The sequence below is a fragment of the Eleginops maclovinus genome, chromosome 22 (assembly GCF_036324505.1).
Source record: "Eleginops maclovinus isolate JMC-PN-2008 ecotype Puerto Natales chromosome 22, JC_Emac_rtc_rv5, whole genome shotgun sequence".
NCBI lineage: Eukaryota > Metazoa > Chordata > Actinopteri > Perciformes > Eleginopidae > Eleginops > Eleginops maclovinus.
In genome coordinates this window covers 21,001,378-21,009,989 of record NC_086370.1, presented here as the reverse complement: position 1 = coordinate 21,009,989, position 8,612 = coordinate 21,001,378, and positions in this window count along the sequence as shown.

Sequence of the window (8,612 nt, the reverse complement as noted above, 5' to 3'; positions counted from 1 at the left end):
TATTGAGTTTATAGGCTTATTATTTTTGAGATAATAATTCCTTATTTTGAAATGCAGACATTTTTTTTTGCAAACCAAATAGTGATGATGTACCGAGTCATTTTTTGTTTGTTATTAAAATAAATATATACTCAATAAAAAACACTTCAAATGAATCTTAATATAGGAATAAGAATGAAAGATAAGAAAAAAACACAAGTATTATATATTATGTTTTCAGGAAAATGAAGGGAGCAGTGAGCAGCAATCCATCTGCTGAGGACCGTCCGCCCACGCAGCCCCCCCGAGGAGGAGGGGGTTGCCCTTTCTGCTCCACTGGAAACCCCTTTAACACAAACACACACACACACACACACACACACACACACACACACACACACACACGCACACACACACACAACATTTATTTGTCCACGCTCATAAAAACACACCGCAATGAACTGACTGAGAAACAAAAGCAAACATTAAGGAAACTAACAAACTCACTCCCTACACACACATTCTTACCTACTCACCGTGTAACACACACAAACACAAGCTCACACACATGCAAGAACACACACTTTTTTCTGGAACAAATGTGCACACCAACACAAATCCCTTTCTCTGTGATCTTAGTATTTGTTTCTTTCCACCACTGGTTTGGAGCATTTCCTTCATGTCCAGTGAAAACCCTATATTTCTAGATTTGCAGTAAACTGGAAAATTCAAACTCCTTTAAAAACATCTGCGGTAGTAACATGAGGCATAGGCATTATTGCAGCAGTAGAATTGAACCCCCAACGTTATCTTTATATTGATTTCTTACGTTGAATTTTTCTGAGATGCCTCCTCGATGAATGAGGAATCGATTAATGTTAAAAAGTAAATGTCAATCGGGGTGCGTTTAACAACAGCATAACTATCTCAAAACATTTGTTAATCTACTTTTACACAACTCGTGTTTCATGTATTCAGTTGTATGTGCTAAAACACATGCATTTTCACTAAATCATTACTATTTAAAACTCTTCTTTATAATCCCACGCCTGTGCAGGTGCACTCCTGACCGCAAGTCTGAAGTATTTTAAACAGTTGGGTTTTATCTGGATTATACTGCAAGAGTTTTGTAATAGTTTGGCTGTAGTAAAATCTGACCAACATCTGATAGTCTTTCTACATTTTTTCGGCTCATCGTTATGATCCTCCAACACTTCTTTTATTTTTAAACCCTTTATTTCTGATAAATGAGTGCATATAGCTCTTTACGGACAGTTTTCTGACATATATCAGCGCAGCCTCAATATCAATTTGTCAAATTTGGTCAATGTTTATACAACGTTTACGGAAATGCTTAATTTTACCCGTTTGTTTTCAGCATTTGCATGAAAAACAAAGATTTTCTCATAATTCAAAATAACACAGGGTGAGAAATGGATCCATAAATGATCATTTTATTAATAAAGCATTCCTTTAATCCATAAACATCACGTATAATTGTAAAACACTGACATGGAGAATTTACTCCACTATGCATACTTTTACTTTAGTGACAACACACACATACTGTTACTTAAGTATGGAAGCTGCAGGACCTTTATTAGTACTTTTTCCAATCCGAATACTTCCCCCTCCACTGCTTCTACCTTCATATTTATAGTATTTGTACACATCTATGTACTGGAACACCTCCGGCCTCCGTCAGAGAAACGTCTCTCTGTTACATTCTGCTGTCCTGCAAAAAATCCACTTCATTACCATAACAATTTTAACTGCGAGGGTAGAAGCAAAGTGAGGTGGGAACAATCGTATTGTTTCTCCCCCCACTCTCTCTCTCTCTCTCTCGCTGTCTTTTTGTCATTGGCAGCCCACTCGGACCCCGGGTGATGATGACCCTTTCCGGGGGCGAGGCAGGAACCGGGTAACTCTGCGACCGCACCGTCAAACGCTGGGCTTCACTCCATCCTCCAGAAGCATCTCCGATCGTGTCCTCTCCTTTTCTGTTTCTGTTTCTCCCTCCATCTCTGTGGAGAGTCGAGGAGGAGGCCGCCAGACGAAGGATTTCTCTCCCTTAAGTGAGTTTCTTCTTTTGTCATATAAGGGTGGGCAAGCAGAAGGAACACCTGCAGGTATTTGGAGGTTTTTTGCAGAGTTTTCTTGACATTCTTTCACATAAACTACCTCTTATATGTGTTTAAAGTACAAATCATTTAAAGTGGCGTCACAAAGATGGAACACTAAAGGTTTTTAAGGTTTTATTTAGGTTCATTTTGCTGGTTCTGTGTCTCAAGATGCTCAACTTTTCTTGCTTTGTATGTTTACATCAGTTAGTATGAGAGGATGAAGGGTTTTTCCTGTGACAAAGATGAAGAGAAAAGCATCAACATGTCCAAATTTCAGCTAAAATACACTCACACACCATACTGGATTTGATAGAATATGATGCTCCTGTGTAACTCAAGTGTGTTTTCTGGTAGTGATTATAAAGTATAAAGAGACCTGGAGTAGAGCTAGTTGTGTTTTCTGAAGCTATTTGATGATATTGGGATTTGGCGATTAGTTAATTGATGAATTAAGGAAGTTTTTGTGAAAATATTTTGATATTTGATGAATATTTTCAGGCATGTTGTCTAGAACAACATCAATTCTCTATAGATCCAGATTTATTACATTTGTAGATTTATTGAGCTAAATATCTTTGGGTTTTGAAAACATAATCTCAGACTCTGGCTGCAGAGTTTGTTGGTGCTATTTAGGAAGAAAAATAAGAAGATAATCAAGATACTTATAATGAAAGGACTGGTTCAATAGCTAATGTGATGGTTGGATAAAAGACTCAATGTAGATGCTTTTGAAAGTCTGCAAAATGTTTAATTTAGCTGCACAAAAGCTGAACAAAACTCTGGATTGTGCTTTTGCAACCTGACAATTATACCTTTTAAAATGATTCTCTAAATGTTTGGACGAAACCAAAAGATTTAGTTTTAAATAGTGTGGAACAAAAACAACGTAGTTTTGTTTTATTTTGTAAGGGTCTGTAAAAGCTCTTGAAAGTTTGGAAGATGCTTCATGTGAAATGTGATGTTGTTAGCATTAATAATAAGCTTGAATTCAAAGACACTTTTTGAAAAATACTTGATTTTCATCATCATTTCTGGAACTATACAAGATATTTAATATTTAGAGTCAAACAATAACAAACAAGTTAATATTACCAGCTGGTAAAATAATCATTGTTCATTGTTTGCTCAATGGAAGCCTTTATTTTCATTCATAGTAGCATTAAGGCTTATAGAGGCTGCACATTTAGGCTTAGGATACCCTGTAAGACATTCAAAGAGTTTGGATTTGACTCATAAAAAGCTTCTGCAACCAGACAATGCAAATGTGTAACATGTTGTGAATGAGTCTTGGTTTTAAACACAACTTATTCTGTAGTTATACCCTCCAGGTTTCATTGGGAATGAAAGAGAAAAGCTAATTATCCTCGTGTGATATCGCGGGACAAGCTATAACTGAGAGAACCTGAACATCGTGTCGGAGCCTTTCTCTGCCGCTCCACGCTCTTTGACGGGCCTGTCTATTATCCGACACTCAGCAGTCAATACATTTCCCATGAATAAGCAATGGCTCCTATTGACGGCTTGGTTAGAAAGGGTTCAACGCCAAAAAAAACTCCCAGAAACCCCCTACCAAAAACCTGACTCATCTGCAGGTCGATCAAAAATCTCGTCCCAGAATGAGACGCGAGTCCCCTTCAGATTAAATGTGATTTTTAGGAACATTGAAGAATGATTTATGGAGCTTTATTAATTATTTAAAGGCCCAATTGCCACCATAAGAAATCAGAATACTTTATGTATCCTCCAGGAAATTGGATTTTGTAGCAGGTGCTCTGGGTTTAAATTAAATAAAAAATAAAAACAATAAATAATAAAATAATATTATATTTCCTTAAAAAATAAAAATAAATTGTGCACCAAAAAAAAAGAATAATGAACTGAAAAATATGTATATTAAATACAAAAAGTGTCAAACATATTCATGGTATTAATGCTGAAGACCAATTTACTGCTAGAAATGTACCTTTATACAGTTATTATAAAAAGCCAAGTTGGTTGGCACAATTAAATAATTGTAAAGTTTAAGTATAGTATTTCACAGTTCAAGGGTTATCAGGCACTTTCAGGACTCATCAAATTAATTATCAAACATTTTCTTTTGTATTTCATAATCAAACTCTTGAAGTTAACTCAAACTTGTTCTGCAGGAGAAGCGGCTCCTCTCTCACCGAGTCATACGGCATTTAATAAAGAAAAACACCTGCTTCAACCCACGATCTGTGATGTTTATTTGAATTCTGAACGCCTTTTGTTGACAAACTGGATCTCAGAGGACGGGGATTTATCTTTCAGAAAAACTAAATCTCTTTATTTTATTCTGAGCGATTTATAAACAAAAGATAAATTGAGTAATCGAGATAATAAACGAAGATAATCACTGATTACACCCCTTATTTGATTGTTGGATAACATACCTTTTCTGACGCTTGATTGAAATGTTGAGCATGTGACTGATAAAAGGATAATAAGAAAGCTCCATGTGGAGAAAATGTGTGAAGTTAGCAAATAAAATCAGGTTTAGAACACCTGCAACGCCCTTTCTTGGACCTTAAAATAACCAACGTACACTGGAACGTTTAAAAAAAGGCCATGAAAGTTTGCTAGGATTCGTAAGCTCTAGGATTTGATGTTACACAAATACTTTTAAGGAGTCTTAAGAAGTGCAACACAACATGGATCACTGTGCAAAGAGGCTAGCAGCAGTTAGCATTAGACAAACATGGGAAACTGAGTCAAATATGTGTGGAATTTGAGGTACAAATCGTGTTACTGCTCCAGTGTTTTTGATGCTACGATATTGAGGTATCAGTACATCTCACAATTTCCTGCACCTCAAATGGAAAAGAAAGATGTAAGTCTATTAAAAGCCAACTATTGAGTATTGAACAAAATCATGAGTAACCTTTAAAAGTCGTATATGCAGGTTTTAAAGTTACAAAAATGCTTTCATAGAGTCTTAAGTAGTGCCTTTAAAACTTGGATTAGCAGCTAGCAGCAGTTAGCATTAGACAAACGTGCAGGTCTTTGTGATATACGTTGGGAGAGAAGGTACAACCTTTCTTCATTTATCAGCAGGAAAACCCAATTATTGTTTTGTTACTACTCTAGTATTTTTGATGCTACCAAAGTGAGTCATCTCACATTTGTGGCTCTTAAAATGGCAAAACGAGTACTGAAAAAGGCCTGTGTTAAAGACAATGGGAGGTTGATGCCGATACCTTCAAATGTCTGTATAAGAAAGACAGAAAAGGCATTTTGGTTTTGTTTCTGCTCCAGTATTTTTGACGCTTCAAAGTGAGGCATCAACCCGGGGTCACGAAGGTCACGCAGCAGATGAAACCTCTGACGTGCGGAGAGAGAAGTGGCCGAAAAAAGTGGCGTTTTGTTTTTGTTTTCCGATTATATTAATGTAGAAGAGGACGGCAGGCGGTAAGCAGGCCGAGCCGAGCATCGTTTGAGGACGAAGACAAAGATCTATATTAACAAAAACTGCAGATGACAGATGATTAATCGGCGTGGTGGGGTCTGCCGTAGCCCGGACCCCCGGCTGACACCCCGAGCCTCCAAACACAAAACCAGAAACCCCCCAGAGCCTCGGTGGCCCGGAGCAGCGTGGGCGAAGGGTGGAAGCAGGGCAGTGTGTGTGTGTGTGTGTGTGTGTGTGTGTGTGTGTGTGTGTGTGTGTGTGTGTGTGAGATTTTGACAGAGAAATAGTGTTGGTGGTGTTGTGTGTTTGTGTTTGTAACAGAGAAAGAAGACAAGTAAAAGTGTGTGTGTATAGTGAGGGAAAGACTAAGTGTGTGTGTGTATAGTGAGGGAAAGTCAAAGTGTGACAGTGTGTGTGTGTGTGTGTGTGTGTGTGTGTGTGTGTGTATAGTGAGGGAAAGTCAAAGTGTGTGTGTGTGTGTGTGTTTTTGAGAGAGAGTGTGTGTGTGTGTGTGTGTGTGTGTGTGTGTGTGTGTGTGTGTGTGTGTGTGTGTGTGTGTGTGTGTGTGTGTGTGTGTGTGTGTGATTCTGTCAGAGAAAGTGTGTTTGTGTCGGTGTGTAAATTTATGAAGGTTTGTATTATGTGTGTTTGTGAGAGTAACATTGAAAACAAGTCAGTGTGTGTGTGTGTGTGTGTGTGTGTGTGTGTGTGTGTGTGTGTGACATATTTTGACAAACATAGTGTGTTTGTGTCTATTTGTTACAGAGAAAAGAGTCTAGATGTCATTGTGTGCGTGCATGTGTGTGTAGGAGCGTGTCTGTGAGGAACTGTGTGTGTTGATTGTGTGTTTCTTAGTTTGTTTATTGCATTGTGTGTGTTTGTATTTGTGTGTGTGTGTGGGTGGATTTGCAAATGTACTATAAGTGTGTATGTGTTACAGACTAAAGACAAGCAAAAGTGTGTTTTTGTGCATGTGTGTGTTTCTTAGCGTGTGCATTTGGTGTCTCATTCTCTTCGTGTGTGTGTGTGTGTGTGTGTGTGTGTGTGTGTGTGTGTGTGTGTGTGTGTGTGTGTGTGTGTGTGTGTGTGTACCGGCCAAACCCCCATCTGCCACAGGGTGGGCGGCTCGCCACACAACGACAATACACACACACATTTTTGTAAGTGTGGGCGTTCAAAAGGCATGAGGAGCTGTTCGCTGTGTGTGTGTGTGTGTGTGTGTGTGTGTGTGTGTGTGTGTGTGTGTGTGTGTGTGTGTGTGTGTGTGTGTGTGTGTGTCCGTGTGCAGCAGAAGGCTTCATCTTCATCAAACAGATTTAAATCTGTCCTGTTTACTCTGAAAAACATCTAAAGGGATCACGATTAGATTTCCTGTTTGAGGTATAATACGTTACATTTCCAAGACGTGAATTCAAACAACACATCCTTATTTATGATTGATTACATTAAGGAAAAAAAATGGTAGGGTTGTTTGGTTCATAAGTTAAGAATTCTACGTGAAAAAGTTGAAATTTTGACTTAATGGGATACGAACATGGATGTTTAGATAGTATGTTAGGGCCCATTATGTCACACTGACACAGCACTTGTAGTACCACCATTTGGCCACTACGAAATGTTCTTCAACGCATTTCTCAGAAGCACTGGCGGTGATCTTCTGGGTCCTGTGTGTGTGTTTGATCCCTCCACCACAACCTCCCCTGCATGCAGACGTTGTGGCTCTTCGAGTCTGACTTCAGGAGCACCTGCTCTAATATGCTCTGCTGCAGGATACCATAACTATCCTTCTGATTATGATCAATTGCATTGTTGGTACTTTAAACTGGAGGTTTCAACAAGAAAAATACATGGAGCAGTCTCTGATTCTGCTGCGATATAATGAGATGTGTCTGCTCCATTTTTGATGAACGCTTGGTAAAAAGTTCAGACTGATGACACAGAGACATGTCTTCATTAAAGATCTGTGCACTTTTTTGGCCACTATGGGCACCTGTACCATAACAAACAAACGGAAAAGTCAAACTGTTTTCTACAAAAGCTGCTGATCCAAAGATCAAATGTGAATTAGGACGATCCAAGGTTGGTGAAAATATCACAAACCAACACCAAGACATCGGTCATTGGATGTGATATGATAATGACTCCAGAAAGAAACAAGAATGCACTTATTATGACGGGAAGACGTGGGAAATGTAATGTTTGAACCATGGCCTGCTTAAGGCTTCCGTACCTGCTATAATAAGAAAGCCTGAGGATGAAAATATCAACAGAGGCTTGAATTCACTTGTGCAATAAAGTGTTGCTGACAGTGAAGAGCTTAAGTTCCATGCTTCTGCAACAATGCAAAATAAACTATATTAGTAGAAAAAAGACATTTAAAAAAGTGCATTAGTGGTGCAAGTAAAATGCAAGAATAACTATTTACATGCAAATTCAGAGGACATCTTTATAGAAACTTCACTTAATAATCACAAATCCATTTTTGAACAGGAGCAAATATTTGGACCAACCAAATCTCTAATAAACTAAGTAATTCAATCAAGTGCTTACTCCCCCACTAATCACCTCATTTATCTCAGTGGCCAACAAAAGGCAGCCTCAGTAATCTTCTTCTGACAGAGGAAACAAATGTCTGTGTGCAGGCAGTGTGTGGGCTCAGCTGGCACCAACACAAAACAATGCAACTCAATTTTACCCGGATACCAGCCATATACAGCGGGCCAGATCCTCTCACCTCACCGGAGCATCCATGTATGGAGACACTGTGACCGGAATTCCGAGTGATGGAGGTTCTGATTCCCCTCGCTTTACATTAAAGCTGCGAAAACACGAAAACACGTGATAAACATTGGAGGAAAAATCCACCTTAATTCAGATTGTGTGCATGTTTTGTGTTTAAATAAACTCCTACATGTTATTTTGTTTTTGTCCTCACGCTGAGATCCACCATTCCTATTTCTGGAGTTCCCTCTCTTTTTTTTTTAAAGAACCCAAGTCCATATTTGGTGAATGACGTACCGGGACACCCAGAGATCCCCTTTATAACCAAACATGCATCATCCCGGAGATGTTTTATAGAGAGA